Below are 16,209 nucleotides of genomic sequence, written 5' to 3'. Positions count from 1 at the left end.
AAGGAGAAAAAAAAGTGCATCTAAAACTCCTAAAGCGCCCTGCGAGCCCCAAACACGCTACCGGGGTGCCGCCTCGCCTCCTCCCTCAGACCGGGCTGAGCGCAGCTTGCCCACGCAGGAGAAAAGACAGAGGTGGCTTCAGGATTTTACCTCAGGTTCACCAGTTTTAACTCACAGACCTGCTTCTCATGTTTTACAACGACTGCCTATAGCTCTTCTTTTTGACTCTTAACATTATCTGATAGGGAATAATTAGCAATGTGTAAGTGGGACCCCCCTATCGAGGTAATGGAACAGCCCGCCGGGTTCCAGGCGCCGAGGCTTCGCGTTTAACCCCTTTCCTGCCAACCCCAAAGACTTTGCCTGACGGAGGCGGGGTGGGATCCTGCCTCGGGCTCTGCTGCGCTGGAACACCGCGGGCAGGTCAGGGTGGTGAGTACACTTCATAACAGGCGGTGTGAAATGGGGGCAGCGACCACCCACGCGCAAAACGGTCTTATATGCCATCAGGTAAAATCATCCAACGTGTTTTATTCGTAGTTTTGGGGAAACGTGTGACAGTGTTTAAACAGTGCTTGGGTAAACTGAGGAGGGTTTTGTTGTATTTTTTGTTTGTTTGTTTGCTGGTTTGTTTGTTTTTATGATTCCCATTGGAGAATTTCGTAGACCCTGTATAGACGGTACCTGCCTGCCCCCCAGGTGAGCAATCTCCTCATCCCAGCAGACGGAGCATCGGCCTCGCTCAGCCGGAACGGCTGCTTCCCTCAGGTGGGCTCAGTCACGTACGGAAAAATCACTCTATGGAAAGCCAGTGTCCATAAAGGAGACAGAGGAGTCCTGCAACTTTATTCGCATAAAGGGAGAGAGTCCACCGGGGCACACGCCCCCGGGGTTATCTCTCTCGAGGTTTCAGAGGGCGCAGCCCCCTTTTATCCTAAGCTCCCGGCTGCATGTTGCTCTCTTCCTTTCCCCGCTGGCTGAGGTACTGGGAAAGTGCAGCCTTCCCCAACCGCCTACCCCATATCCCCCCTTGAACCTGTCGTTTTACCCCAAAGTTCAGAAGTCCAGGCTTTTGAAGACCCACTTTTCTGTTTCAGGAGCCAAGCTGTCTGGGCTCTGCAACAAACCTGCTTCTTGAAGTTAGCAGAGACGTTAACACCCATACCTTCACCCATAGAACTGTTTGCAGACATTGGCACACATCTTCCCTATCAGTCACCTCTCAGGAACTTTTCAGCAATAACTGGAGAAATGGAGGTGTTCTGAGCCTGAGAGCTGGGGTCCCAACCTGCCTTTCCCAATTTAAGTGCTTAAATGTCTAAGGTAAGATGGTATGGGTTTTTGACATACAGTCTTTCCCAATTGCAGCTGCTGAGGGATTAAAGAAAATTGTAAATTTTGTACTTACTTTTTAAAATAATAAAATGCAAAGGGTCATTTAGCTGAAATTTCTGGGTTTTGTCCTTTTTTTAACTATTCCTTATTTCTCTATTCCTTCTTCTCCTTAAATTCAAGTGGCAATTCAATTCCTAAAAAACCTTCTGTTAAACAAAATAAAAGCATGTAAAACCCCCTATAATCTTCTTCTCAATTCTTAGTCTCTTCAGTCTATTGCCATATTAAAGAGAAATTCCATTTCTCTTCCTCACATCATCTCCTAGGGTATTGGATCCCTTTGGAGTTTACACTGATGTCAATGCCTGCAATTAAATATTTTCATTTCAGTATCTTCCATCTTTAACAAATTTTCCAGATTCCTTCTCAGAACCAGGCTTTTTCTTGCCTTTCTCTTTTATTCTCTGATTCTCACAGGACAATGCCCTGAACCATATTTAACTGTACGGCAAGAGCCATTTACATTTTTTAGGAAGAAAGGAGGGAATATAGCTTAAAGTAAATGCAGGAGGAAATTTCTAATTTTACTCCAATTTATTAAAGTTAATCCAAGTTATTAATTATTAGGCCTGCACTGGTAGCAGGAACATGTGGAAAGACTTTTGGCAGAAAAACTTCTGCAAGTTCTAGTGGTGCAGGAGAGCATTTTCTAGAAGCCTCCCAAGTGATCTGTTCATAGAATGGATCTATGAATTAGAGTTCCTTGTCTGCTTAAGGCCAAGCAAGGTGAGTTATTTGTGCTGGTGTCTGACAAATTGTGAATATTGGTATCATATTTCTTTTGACATATTAGGCACTAGAATATTTGAATTTATTGCAGTTGCATAACTTCTGGTCTGAAAAGTGCTTTGTGCTTTCTGTTTATGTTTCACCATCAAGCCTGGCTATCTAATCTGGAAAGCACACATGGTGTACAACTGCAACCACAGTCTTCAAAAGTGATAGGAGCAGGAAAACTCATTTTACAAAATAACAACAACAATTTGCAAGATTTTGTTTACCACATCGCAAATGAGTAATGTCTGCTTTTCCTTAGAGTTGGATGAGTTCTTAAAAAAAATGTGTAAATTAGGGTATTTTACTCACGCAGTGAATTTTGTTGTTTGCTTGTCTTCAACTAAATGTAAAGCTTTCCTTTTCATTGGAGAAAGTGTTGTGAGCCCTGGGAACTTTTGAGGCAGTCCTTGATTCTGTTGACCTCTTTACCCCTTCTCTACACAGAAAAGGTGCTTTTTAACACTACTGTCTTGCAATATGGCTACAATTCTTTGGGTTTGGGGTTTTGTTTTTGGTTTGTTTTGGGGTCTTTGGGTGTGCTGGTGCCCAGGAAGTTCTACTTGAGCATGAGGAAGAACTTCTTTACTGTGCAGTGACCAAGCACTGTAACAAATTGCCCAGAGAGGCTGTGGACTCTCCCTCACCTGAGATATCCAAGCCTGGACAAAATCCTGTGCTGTGTACTCTGACATGGCCCTGCTTGAGCAGGGAGGTTGGACCAGATGACCCACTGTGGGCCTTTCCAACCTGACACATTCTGTGATTCTGTGAATATATTTAGGTATGAAAATACACAGGCCAGAACCACCTGTAATACCCCCCACTAAATGCTACATTGATATGTGAAGATAAAAATAACACTCTTTAATAGCTGAAATCTATTAAAAGTACATGCACTGTGCTACCTCAGCCCCAGTCAATTTTGAGAATAGTTACCATGTCCCTCTAACGTCACTGAAAATATTAATATAGCTTTTAAATTTTAGCCATACTGGATGTAAAATTTGTCTTGGAACCAATCATTAGAGGTACTGCTTTAATGTTATAATAAAGGATAATAAGTGTTAGAAATCTTTCTCTGTTCTTTGAATGCTTACCACATAGACATGATTTTTCCAGTAGTGCCTTCTTGTCCTTGTTTCAGGAATTGAGCAAATTGTGCCCAGTTGTTTTATTTCCCTAAAATAATTACGCCAATTTTGTGGCTCATTAGTTTGCAAGAGACCCATTACTTGTAATGAATCTTTACACCAAATTGACACAGCTAGGGAACAGCTTCCAGTTTTTCACCTCCAAACATGAAATTTATTATATTCAAAAAAACATGCTGAATGTTTTGGTCCAAGAAAGCCACAGGGTAAAAAAGTTGACATACCCAGAGCTCTTAGTTGTTATTTTGAATGTACTCTGGTGTAACATCCAGCCTCCTATCTGGAAGTTAATTGATCTCGGGGCATAAAGATTTATATAAAGCAGGTAGTGTGCAATCCATCAGCTGGGGAGTTCAGTCAGGAGCCTGCTCTCACACTCCTGGAGCTCGGCTGTGTTATGGGCAGCAGGGCTCTTCCCCACTAGATGGTGATACAGGAGCAGCTTTGGCTTCCCTGCTTCTAGAGCAGCAGGTTCTACCTCCTGCAGGTTCACATTCCGACTCGTGTAAGATGTAAGCGGACAATTAAAAGTACTTTCAAAACAAACTTCTTCCTTCTTTTGTAAAAGATTCTGGTAAGGTTTTAAAGAAGGTCGAACTTTACAAAGCGAGAGGAAGAATTTGAGTCACTCAATGAATGTGCAAAACTTATTAGGACACTGGAGGAATATTTGTTTCAGAAATTTGACTTTCTAAATGGCATAAGTTAGACAGTCTTTTGTCTAACTCAAAAAGAATGGTTTAATTCAGCACATAACAATCTATCAATCCTTATGGCATGAATGATTCTGTGGGAGATCTTAGTTATATCAGAGGGATGTCTGTGGAACAGTTTTTAATATGCAAAGACAGCAGCAGAAGTTGAAGCTGTGAATATATTTAGAAATGCAGGTAGGTAGTTGTATCAAAAATACATGATATAAACTTTAGGTAACTTGATGCTAAGGGCTGTGGGAAAATAACTGTGCATATGAAAAGTCACTGATAGCAATTAAAAGTCTCACACTTCTTTCTCATCTGTGAAACTTCAAGTTTTTCAAATAAATAGGTAATAAACCTCTTTAATTGAGCAGTTTTATAAGTGTGGACCAGTAGCAAAAGAATTCCTCCACAGTTATTTCTCCCCAGTATTTTCCATGCTTCTTCCTCAATCCTCTGCATGTCACCTCTTAAGGCCTGGTTCTTCTAAAAGGATGTGGGTTATCTGAGATGCAGACTACAACCATGAAAATACAGCAAATGGAAAATAGGAACATTGAATAATAAAGTTAATTTGGAAAGCTTTTGTTTGTTAATCGTCAGTGAGAGGCTAAGAGAACTGCTTAGTGTAGTTTAGCAAAGAAAAAAACAACTTCACTCCTTACATTGAAAAATTTTAATTGGGCTTTGCAATTTTCTTTGTCAGCATCCAGTTTTAATTTCTGAAATACTAAGTTGTGAAAACATCCCAGTACAAGTTGTTACTATTAGAAATAGGCAAGAAGTAAGACATTTTAGGAAACAGGAGATTTTCCAATATATTTTTTTTGTTGTCAGTATGAGTATTAATATTAGATGCCAAAACACCTTGGTTGAACCTTACCAGTTCAGACTTTCCTTCTGACTTTCTTGAAAGGTCCTTGATGCTGTCACTCATCCTGCCCTACTATGTCCCTTGTGGTTGTTCAAATGTTCTTTTCACAACATTGATAATTATTTCATCTTTATAGGTAGTAAAAAGTCTTTTTCTTGAGAAATCTGTGATAATTTTTCTCTACTACTGTCGCAGTTGTACCGAGAAACAGCAAGAATCACAACACAGATCCAATGAGAATAACCCTATTTAATTAATTATAAACTGGTTTATATAATGTGGTCCGCAAGAGTGGTAGGAGATCATTGGTCCTTTGACCAACCACCAGTTAGAAGGACTGGCTGAGGTTCTCTAACACCCATCCAAAATATTTTCTCTAGTGTACCATAACAAGACTGTGGAGGTGCAAGATAAAGTCTTGGTTTAAAAAATCTCTATACTATTTTCAGCTAGCTTGCATGAGAAAGGAAAAATTCACAAAATGCTTCAGCAGCTGGAAAATTCCTCTGCTCCTAGCTTTTTAGCATCCACATACTGCTATTGCCCTGAGTAGGATCAGATGACATGGTGACAATATGTCCTGCCCATTTTCCACTGTCAGAAACACCAACAGAGTTGCATTAGTGGATGAAAAATAAACAAATAACACAAAAATCCCTTAGAGACATTTACTAAGGTTGTGGCATGTATTTGCTGGAATTTCTACATACAACTTAGTTTTCCCTCTCAGCTTGAGTGGTACAAGTGCTTGGATATAAGCTATCACAAAAAGATCCTGTCCACCTTCTTACTCTGTGAACATATATACATTAACACATTTCTCCTAATGCTCTATCTAGTTGCCACAATCATTTCTCCTTCTCATCCAGTTTCTGTCTTTATTTTTACTACCTACCATAGTCTGCATTCGAAGAAGAGTATTTCAAAAGACATCTAGATATCCCCATTAGAAACAGGGGGAAAAAAAAATTCACAGTTTTGTTGCTGAAGTAAAGGATTTTTGGAACCACAGTCTTAGGCATCAGATTTCCAAATTTGAAACACTCAGATTTAGCAAAGAAGAAAAAAAAAAGAATATAAACTGTGGAGCAAGTAGGTTAATGAAATGGTAAAGCAACAGCATTAAAAAGTAGTTAGTGTAGAAAGTTGTTAGTGTTGAGCAAAGAAGTGATTTTTCCATCTTTTAATTACGTTTGCCACCTTCTGCCAAATTTGTTTGTGCCAGGAGTTAACTGACATTTGCAAATATATTTAAGTGAAATGTAAGAAATTGTATAGAGCATTCTGTGTATTAAGAATTGGATCCAGGAAGATTACATGCAATAGAAAAATTAAGATCTGATATGTATCTAGAGTGGTCCAGGAGATTTGTGAAAAATGATTTGACTCTAGGAAGCCAAGTTCACACTTCCTTATTTACTAGTATTTATCCATGTGTCCATTATTTGCATGTTTCAGTATCATGTTTACCAATTCTCCTGCAGTGAACATCAGGGTTTCTAGGCTGTAGTTCCAGGTATTCTGGGAAAATTTTTATAACAGTAATTTTATTTCATGATAGTTTTGTTGTGATACAGGAAGTATGGAAGTTTTACAGGTGACAAAACAGAAAAATTATTTAGAGCTTTGTCTTGAAATAAGCAGGTAATATCAATTCAGGTAAAGTGACAAAAGTAATGACTTTATGCAAAATTGATACACAAATGCACTGAGAAGCAAGACTTAGTCAAAGGCATTTAGTATCTAACTTTCTAATCATTGTGATATATAGAATTGTTGTTATGTATTCTAATAAATAGGAATACTGCCACTCAGGACTGAAAACTAGTTTATGCTTTTCTGCAATGTGGTTTGAGTCCCCATCTTTAAGACTGGCAAATGTGCATTGAACTTTTTTAATGTATTCTTACAAATTCCATATATACAACTATGAATTTATTCTTCTCATTTAGTGTCTGTTCTGTTCTACATCTAGCTATTTGCTCAAATGAATAAACTTACCTATCATGTTTCCCTCTTAAGTAGACTCAGTACATGCAATTACACATGTAGTAATTTTCTTAATCAGTTAAGAGAATCTGAAAATCTACCAATTATATAGTGTCTTCAGTGATAAGCACACATATTGTTTATTTCCATTTTGAAACAAAACCAGTATTTACTAGAACTTTTGGTTAGCCTTGGCATAGTAAATTTTTCCATTAAAAAAAAATAAATCAATTAGACTACAGATAGAGGTGTCTGTAAAATAACTGTGTTGTAGTGTCACTGTGATATTGCTGAACTGGCCAGAGAGAAAGTGAAATACCTTCTTTCAGACCCAGTCACTGTTATCTGTTGAACAGTGTTGGTGCAAAGCTTGGCATTTTCTTCTCAACAGTGCTTTGACTTGGGCAATTTCAACTCTCTGGAAGCTGTAGAATGTGAGATTTCTAGTTAGAAACACTCAGCTCTGTTGAATGAGAGCTATATTCACACTAGAGTGGTTAGCTCATGTCTCCTTTTCAACCCCTTCCAGTGCTTGAATAGAAGCTTCCCTTCTGTCTCTTCAATGCTTCTTGCTGCTGTTGGCACTGCCAACATCTCTGCTTTAACTTCTGGGATCTGGCTCATTCATTTACTTCATCTCAGCTACTTTTGAATTTTCTACTCTGAGGTCTAGAGTCTGTTTTCTAAGCCTTCCTCTTGATCATTAAAAAATCTATTGTGTTCGTATGAAACAGAATATACATGTTGTTGTTTATAATAGTTGCTTGTTAGTACAGGATGCCAGCAATCTGTATTAACAATGAGTCAGAAAACAACCCCCTCACCCTAGAGAGCTTACAGTTTAGATGAACAGCCAAGGGAAGAAGGACTGAATGGGAAATAACAGAATAGTAAAACAACTGAACGGCTGAGTTCAATGCTTATCTTGTTATGCTGTTTGTTCTTTATTTTTTTACCTTAGAAGTCTAAAAATTGAGAGTATTTTGTTTTCCTACTATTTTTTGAACTGACGAGAGGATCTGACTTCCTTGGGCCTTAAAGATATTAAAGAAAGAAAAATCCAAGTAAATATATTTAACAAGTTATTATTTTGATTTTGGAGGACAAATCTAGAGATGTTAGTAGACAAATCTTATTTCTACAGGTTATTCTAGTTGCACCAGCTGATAACTTTACTGTTTGCTATAAGACTTTTTCAAAGGTACATATTTTTCCAAATAAACTATTTTAGGATTCAAATGCACCTCTAATTTGTGTCAGTTTCTGCTAACACAATTTAGAATGGATTCATTCTGGTAATAGAAAATTTCACAGAAAAGGGTAAAAACAGTTTATAGTTGTCTTAAAGCATCATTTAGGGCCCGTGCTGTGACTTAAATGGGTAAGACTGGGTAAGACAAGGTCCATGGCCAGGACATACCCAGATGTGTTTCTGTCTAGGGTGGTTTTCATACCTAGACTCTTATGTAATCATATCAAAATGATGAGGAAATCTTCCCCCAGTAAAGTCTTAGGGAAGGTTAATGGTGCAAATACTGCTTTCTCTCTTGGAAAGACAAGTTACTCAGTCGGCAAAGTATAGCCTCAGCTGGAGCAAGAAAGTTTAATTTGCATGCTGTGTGTCTGCAGTGGTGAGCAGAAAGAATGTAGAAGAACAATGTGTTATGTTTTTTATCCAGGAAAAAGCTTATTTGAAAATTGAACATCTTAGTAGCTACTACAGAAAAGTGTGATTTCTCTCTGATCAATAAAAGAGTCTAATAAACGTACTACTTTGTTTTCTATTTCACTATCTAAGTGTGTATCCTGCTAGGAAATTTTGTGGCTTGAAATGCGGGTTTTCAGAGAAAATTCTTGCTCATAGTTCTGCAACCATTTAATTTTTCTAAGTTTCCCTAGGATTCTGAGTAGCTTCAGACATAACAGGTGTACTATGCTATTATTGCCAAATCTTATTATTTATCTCCTAAAATATTCACAAATGATTCATTGAACAAGACATATAAATAAATACAATAAATTGCACAACACATTAGAATAATATTCAAATTAAGGTGTGCTTTCTAGAAAATACACATTTTAAATTACATTAGTTAAATATCTTACTAAGACAGCAATTAAAGGAATCCTTAAAATGAACAACGGGCTTAAAAAGTTTTCTTGTTTGGCTGTAAATGATTTTAAGAAAAATTTAATGAAAATGTAAGTAAACTTTCATAATTGTACCAGACAGTCCATTTATTGTTTCTGATATAATTTAGAAGTACAGGTATATAAAACAATTAAAAATATTTTTTCCTAAGGCAATAACAACATAGTAATATAAATACACTTTGACACTAGGATAAGTATTTGGTGATAGGGTAATAATGATATTAGCACAGCTGGACAACTTCCCAGCATTAATGAGCTGCTGAAAAATTTTGCATCTAAAATTTGCATCAGACACTTTCTATATTTAGGAAAGTTCTATTGCCCTTAGTATTATTATTTTTTAATGTGGGTGATTTGTTTTAGTGTTATGCATTGATCAGGTTTAAAAACCATTCTATCATACTGCGCTGTTTGGAAACCTAGTTAGGAATACATCCATTTGTGAAGTGAGAACAAAAACAAATTAAGCAGATAACAATCATCTGTTTGGACTAACAGTAGTTTCTTAAGCCTCATGATTCAAATATTAATATAGAATATGAAACTTATTAGGAATGACAGTCAAAAAAGAGGAGTAAGATATTATTCCATATATTGGGGCACACATGCTTACTCTGAGTGACAGAATCTGTCAGTAGCTATACCTGTTTAAAGTCCAAAGGGGTGATAAAAGAGAAAAATCGCAAAGGTGCTTTAGTGGTCAGTCAGGATAAAACATCAGGCAAAGTGTGTGGCAGATGAAATAATTTCAGACTAGGCTGAACTTTGGTAGAAGTACAGCATGTAGCAGGACGCAAAATATTAACAAGTTTTTGGAATGTATTGGCCACATTTGTTATTTCAACCTAAAGGAGGAAAACAAGGTGAAGTGCATCCGACATTCAAATCATCAGTATAGAGTTCTGTGAGAATTTGAAGGTGAAAAGCAACATTCATGATTGTGAAAGTGAAATTGTAGAACTCCTGAATTCTAGGATGAAAATAAAAATAACATTAGTAAAGAATCCCATAGTAAAGGATCATAATGGAATAAAGATCTCAGGATGCCAGCAGATCCTTCAAAAAAATATTAACAACATTATTTCAAAGTGAAGAAGCTTGGAATAATAAAATGAAAAATGTAGGATAGCAAATGACAGATTTACAAAGAAAGATGAGGGCATATTAGTAGCTATCCTGAATATCTATCAGGACTGTCATACTACAATCCAATAATCAAGCACAATATTTGTATGTTTAAATAAAAATATCCTCAGTAAGATATATGACGTAGTATGTCCATTGTGTTTGAAACTGAAAAAACTAAAACAGACTGGGGGTTTTTTTCAGTTTTGATGACTGTATTTCATTCAAGTTTTGGACAACTTGATAATCAGTACAGGAAACCTACTGCAAAACTTGATACAGTAAGAACAACCTCCTGGAAAACATGACATGCCTAACAACTTGAACAAAATGAACTTTACAAAAACATGAATGAACAAAATAACATAAAATTAATTCTGGCTGTACAGGTATGATGTCTTTTGTTCAAATATGTAAAGTGTGTCTGAAAATGGGAAGGCAAACACCAGTGTGTGTTCTGAGACAAGAAATAAGAGCTCAGTTTGCAGGAATAGTGATTTATGTTAAGCATTAGAAGGAAAAAAATTAAAACAAAAGCCAGTATTTTCACCATTTGATAGTTAAATACTGAAATAGATAGCCTGGACAGATTGTAGTATCTTTATCACAGGTGCTGTGAGCAGCTTAGATCTTGTCTTTGGGCATGAGAATGGACTAAATCAGTTTCCTTTCAATTCTTTATGATTCTTACATTTTATACGTCCTTCACAGATTTAAGTCAGCTGTGAGAAAAAGGCACAGAGAGTAGCAGGGTGAATAAATATATGTTTTTATCTGAATTATTGTCCTCTATTAATGCAGGTAGAGATCTGCACTGTTATTTTAAAAGCAGAAGACCTGCATTTTTAGTTTCCAGTTGGAATATAAGTTTACAAAAAAGAAAATAAATTTCATCTCTCTGATGAGACATTGATGATAAGCATTTTTTAATTATTCCTTGTATTCTGGAGGTAATGCGGTTTGTACCTATATGAATGTATTTCATGAAGTTCCACAGTAATATAAGGAAGTCCTTCTTTCTCAAGAAGGACAGATTTGATGTAATCTTTTTATTTAAAACCCTTCAGATTGTACCTATTTTGAAATTACTTATTTCTAATGAATCTGCATTAGTCATTAGCTGCAGAGCATCACTTGTAGATTCGAGCCCTTGCCACTGCAATGGCTGTCTTGAACCTTGTCTTGACTCCGGGACTACATTTAAAATACTGAACTATGTTAAATGAAATTTAAAGTATGGAGCTGGGGTAAAGAAGTTTTGTTTGCCATTTACACTATGCACATTAGTCAATAATAAATTTTATTGCCTTTTAACTTTTTATTGGTTAGTTGATTGGTTAGTTGGTTGGTCGGTTGGTTTTTTTTGCTTGGTTGGTTTTGGTTTGGTTTGGTTTACTGATTTTGGTTTTTTTTCCTCCAGACTACAGCAACTCATAGATGATAAAAGTCTTTCTCAAGTTGAGAACTGTAAGTTATGAAATTTAATTATTACTACATTTGTTTTTGATTAATTTACTTGCTTTTGATACTTTCTGTAGAAGAAAGCTATGAGCCACATTTCAAACACTCTAATGGTGGTGGGATAGCTGTGATGGTTTAGGGACATAAGCAAAGCCAAAACTTTGCTCATGGAAATCAGGGGTTGTAGATTTTCAAATCCTATAGTGGTGGTGATGACTTTATTATGTAGGCAGGAAATGATATTTGTCTGCTTTCTTTTCTTGTGTGTTTTGGGTGTATTCAATTTCAAATAACACATTTCAGTATCTTCTGTCTTTTAGTTAAGATATGGATTATGATTATGGTATAGTTTGGTCTGTGTATTAGATTCATTTGCTTGATAAGTTGTTCAGGAATGATAAGGGGCCTGACCTAAAATCCGACACTGTTAGTAAAATTCTCCTATGCACTTAAAAGGAAATAGAGGTAGGCTCTAAAGTGGCTAGCACGCCTTTCATGAGCACCTTTTGTTGCAACAAGCTGTTACAATTTTGCTCTTACATTGTATAACACAACCTTTGTATTTTTGTGCTACTAGGAAAGACAAAGAAAATAGGGGTCACCTGTTACAGCGGGGATTCTGTAACACAATGCACAAAACCAGGAGTCCCGTGGAAAGGAAATATATATGGACAGACAGATTCTTGATAGCTGTTTCAGAGATGTTTATTTCTCCAGCCGCATGGCCGGAGCTCTGCCCAGGAACTGTTCCAGTCACGGGACCAAGGGTCCTTCTGCCCGCGCAGGGAACACAAACCAACCAATGGGAACGAGGCTGAGCAGGGGCAGGGAAACCCCGTGTCTGTGCCCTCAGGGCCCCTCTCCCAGGGCTACACGGCGGGGGAGGGACCCCAACAGTCACCTCCAGAATGAAAACATTTTTCAAGTGCATGACTTTTTTTTCTGCTACTTAATATTTTCCAATAAAAGGAAATTGAGACTAATGAGATTTTATTTCTCTGTATATTTGGGCTTTGTGCCTACGGTGATCATTTGAAACAGTCATCTAAGTAGCAATATTTAACTTATTTCATATTTTACTTTTCACAGATAAAGAGGATGTACCTTGAAGGTGTTCAGGAAAAACATTTTCTGTAGAATTATGTAGTTCTGTTATTTTATCCAAAGTGAAAGGAACAAACAAGGCACTATTCTCATGTATTATTCATTCAATTTTTAATTAATATGGTAAAACCAACTGCTGTCTACCTCTAGAAGTTTTATTACTAGTACCTGTCTTGCTTCATTGGATTACAGATGTATAGGAAAGGTGATTTCCGTCTTCACCTCAGTAACATTCACAGTCCTTTTTGCCCAACAAATATCTACTCCTTTCAGATATTTGTTTTCTTTCCTCTTGTCCCTGAGAATGGGAAAAAATCTTGTGACAAAGCAATTAAATAATTTGCTTCAAAATTCTTCTCCATCTCTTTTCCTATGACATTTACAATAACCGTATTTTGCTCATTTTCATCATCAGTTCTATAGATCATTTTGTGTATCTTAGTTTAGCTGTTACTTTGTGCTCCCTCTCCTTGCGCCAACCTTATGTATGTAATTTCCTCGTACTGGAAGATGACACTGTAGTCTTTTTGAAACAGTTAATGTATTTTTATTCATATTTAGTACCATGGCGAAGACTTTTGGGTGGTAGATAACACAGCTAATAATAGTAAATGGGAAAAGGGATACCTTGTAGGACTTCATACCTTACATAATTTGAGTATCTGATCTGAGAACTTAACTAATCATGTTCCTTTTGGGAAATACTCAGTGTTTTTTCCAGGGATAAATTTAGCTAGTTTGGGTGCACTAATACTTAGTTACGTTCGGTTCAAATTAATATGTAAATCCTAAACTTGAGTATAAAAATTGTTAGTATCTCTCTAGAAAAAGAGAGATACTAACAATTTACTAATTGTTTAGTAATTATTTAATTACTTAAAGTAATTATTTAATTATTTAAAAGTAAACTTTGGCAAACTTTATAAAGTTTTAATTCCCTTCACCATCCTGGTTTTCACATGTCCAAATGCTTTTCCTTTAAGGTGTTCTTTCTTTAAAAAGTTGCTTTCTACAACACTATTCTACTATGAGGTCATATTATTGGTCCAATATGCATCAGAAAATCAATTAAAAGTGCATCTTCATTAGTTTTTCAGTTTTGAAGCAAGCAGCTAACTTACTTTTGTTCTCCTTTGCACAACAGGCTCAGAGAAGGCTGAACCAGCGGCCTGAATGTGGCCAAAATGTGATGGTCACACAGCTCAGGGGACCGAGCCAGGCAACGTAGTCAGGAAGGACATCTGTCCTCATCACCACCAATTGCACTGCACACATCGGCTCCTACTGCCCTGTGCCCCTTGCTAACACAGACAGCACCTGTTTTGTTCTATTATGTGTTTGCTCTTGGAGGAATTATTACAGCTGGATGTAAGCAACTGTCACAGTAGTTTATGAAAAAACATGTTTTCTTTAACAAGAGGCAAAAGGAAAATTCTTCTTTGGAAAATACCTGAATCAGAAATTGTGGTAATTAATCTTCTTTTTCTAAAAATTTTTTCTTCTTTAAATGAATTTTTAAATTAATTTAGTGGTGCTTAACTGATGCTACACTTTGTTTGAAAGTACTATTCTAACATTTTCCTGTTCATCTTTGCAATAATTCTACTTCGAGGAAAAAACTGTTACAGGCAGTCACTGGGAAAAAAAGGGACTGGAAGGCTATAACCTGAATGAAGGAAAATTTCATCTCCCAAATTCTTCTGTGTTCCATTGGTGTATATTCACAAGTTTTTTAACTGAAGCAAGATAATTAACTTTCACCATAAAGCTTTACCACTTTCATCACTTCATCACATTTAAAATATTAATTCCAACATCATATTAAGCCAAAGAAAAACCATTTTAAATACTGTATTTTACTGTTGCATGTAAATTTCTGTTTTTCTTGACTATTAATTAGAGTGCTTAGAAGTCATTTTGAGAGGTACTATGGAAATGAAGATGGCATGTTTTCCTTCTGCTATGTACAGTACACCTACACAGACATGATTGGGATTGTGGGATGGGAAACAATATCCCTTGAAGTTAAATGATGGAATCAGTGTCATGATAAGTGAGGTTATGAAAATTAATCACTCTGCATGTTCAATAAAGATTTTCTAAAGGTACACACAGAATGATTTTTTAACATAGTGAAATTGTTTCATTTATTAGCAGCTTGAAAACATTACCTCCTAGATGTAAGTTCTAAACAGGAGAAGATTATTTTCAACTCAGTAGGAAGAAGCAGAAATCAGTACATTGGGTTTAGAAGAGAAAAGAGAAAAATCAGGAAAAAACCTGAAAACAAAAGGATTTAAAATAAAAGAGTATACACCATATTATTCACAAAACCCCAGGCTATTTTAAAGTGTTGAAATATTACAGATTTCGTAGTGGATTTTAAAACAGTAAGTCAACCCGGTCTTAATTGCAGGAGCTTTTCTCAGTCATTTAATGTCTATCTGTGGCAGTTGAGAGGTGATTTATAACTTTTCTCAAACCTGTCTAAACCAGAAGTTACTTTTCCTGTTACAACTAGACAAGAAAAAGTTCACTGGTCATTAATGGGATCACTTTTGGGGTGAAATGTGATAATGTAAGCAAATGAAGTAGTGCTCCTTAGGTTTCTTCAGTACGAGAATAGAGATTATTGTACCTTGCATCACAAATTGCAGGGAGGATTTTGTTACAAGTTATTTCACTCTTCAGGACACAAGTTGGTGGAATCATGAAAAGAAGGTGTCACTCTCTTCTTAATGAGAGGTTTTGCTTTAAGTGCAAATGAAGCTAGGATGTCAAAGAAAATATAAACATCTGCAGCAGATGTCAAAGAAAATATAAACATCTGCAGCAGATATATTCTTGACAACCCTCAATTCAAAGGCCAGACGGCTTGACCTAATGTAGCTTCTCATGTAATCTGTGAAAAAAGTAAAATTCACACTAATTTATAAAAAATATATACATTTTTTCTTGCAGTGGTGGGAAATTCACTTGATAATTCTATATTTCATAAAAGAGATCTAGATACGTCCTCTTTGTACATGACTATTCCAGTTAAATTTGTCATTTAATCCGGATTGTGTTTTCTGGTTGCTAATAAGGTTTTTGCTAATAAATACTTTAGAAATTAAGATTCTGATCTCTCACATTCCTAATATCATCCATGTTTAAGCATTAATGATGCTTCTGAAACATAAAAGTCCCCCGAAAGTCCCCCAAAATTTCTGTCATTCAGAATCTTCATTGTGTTTGTTTGTTTATTTATCCTCTGGACTACAACTTACATTTGTGGATTCCTATTGCCTGCACTTCAGTTGTAGTCCTCAGTCATTCCATGATTACTTTTTATTGTTAACCTTGCAAACTTTAAAAGTCCTTTAAAAAGCACTTCCTAAATTTTGGGAAACAAACTACCCAGCTACGGGAGGACACTTACCTCAAGTCAGTGTAAATAAATAAACTAAAGTATTAGTTTATTTAATCTTCCTGTATTTTT

The 16,209-nt window shown here is 36.3% G+C and overlaps 1 long non-coding RNA gene across 2 annotated transcripts; it reads left to right on the top strand.

Annotated features, from left to right (window-relative positions):
• Positions 1–6: 6 nt before the first annotated feature.
• Positions 7–15,844, top strand: LOC108445661. 2 transcript variants are annotated; one of them, XR_001860612.1, is made up of 5 exons: positions 7–982; positions 1,098–1,323; positions 10,368–10,552; positions 11,584–11,630; positions 13,873–15,844. It is a non-coding gene; the product is annotated as an uncharacterized LOC108445661 (long non-coding RNA). The 2 variants fall into 2 exon arrangements; XR_001860611.1 differs by having other exon boundaries at positions 7–1,323.
• The last annotated feature ends 365 nt before the right edge of the window (positions 15,845–16,209 follow it).

This window comes from Corvus brachyrhynchos, unplaced genomic scaffold (genome assembly GCF_000691975.1).
Source record: "Corvus brachyrhynchos isolate BGI_N302 unplaced genomic scaffold, ASM69197v1 scaffold42, whole genome shotgun sequence".
NCBI lineage: Eukaryota > Metazoa > Chordata > Aves > Passeriformes > Corvidae > Corvus > Corvus brachyrhynchos.
This window is presented reverse-complemented; position numbering and strand designations above follow the sequence as displayed.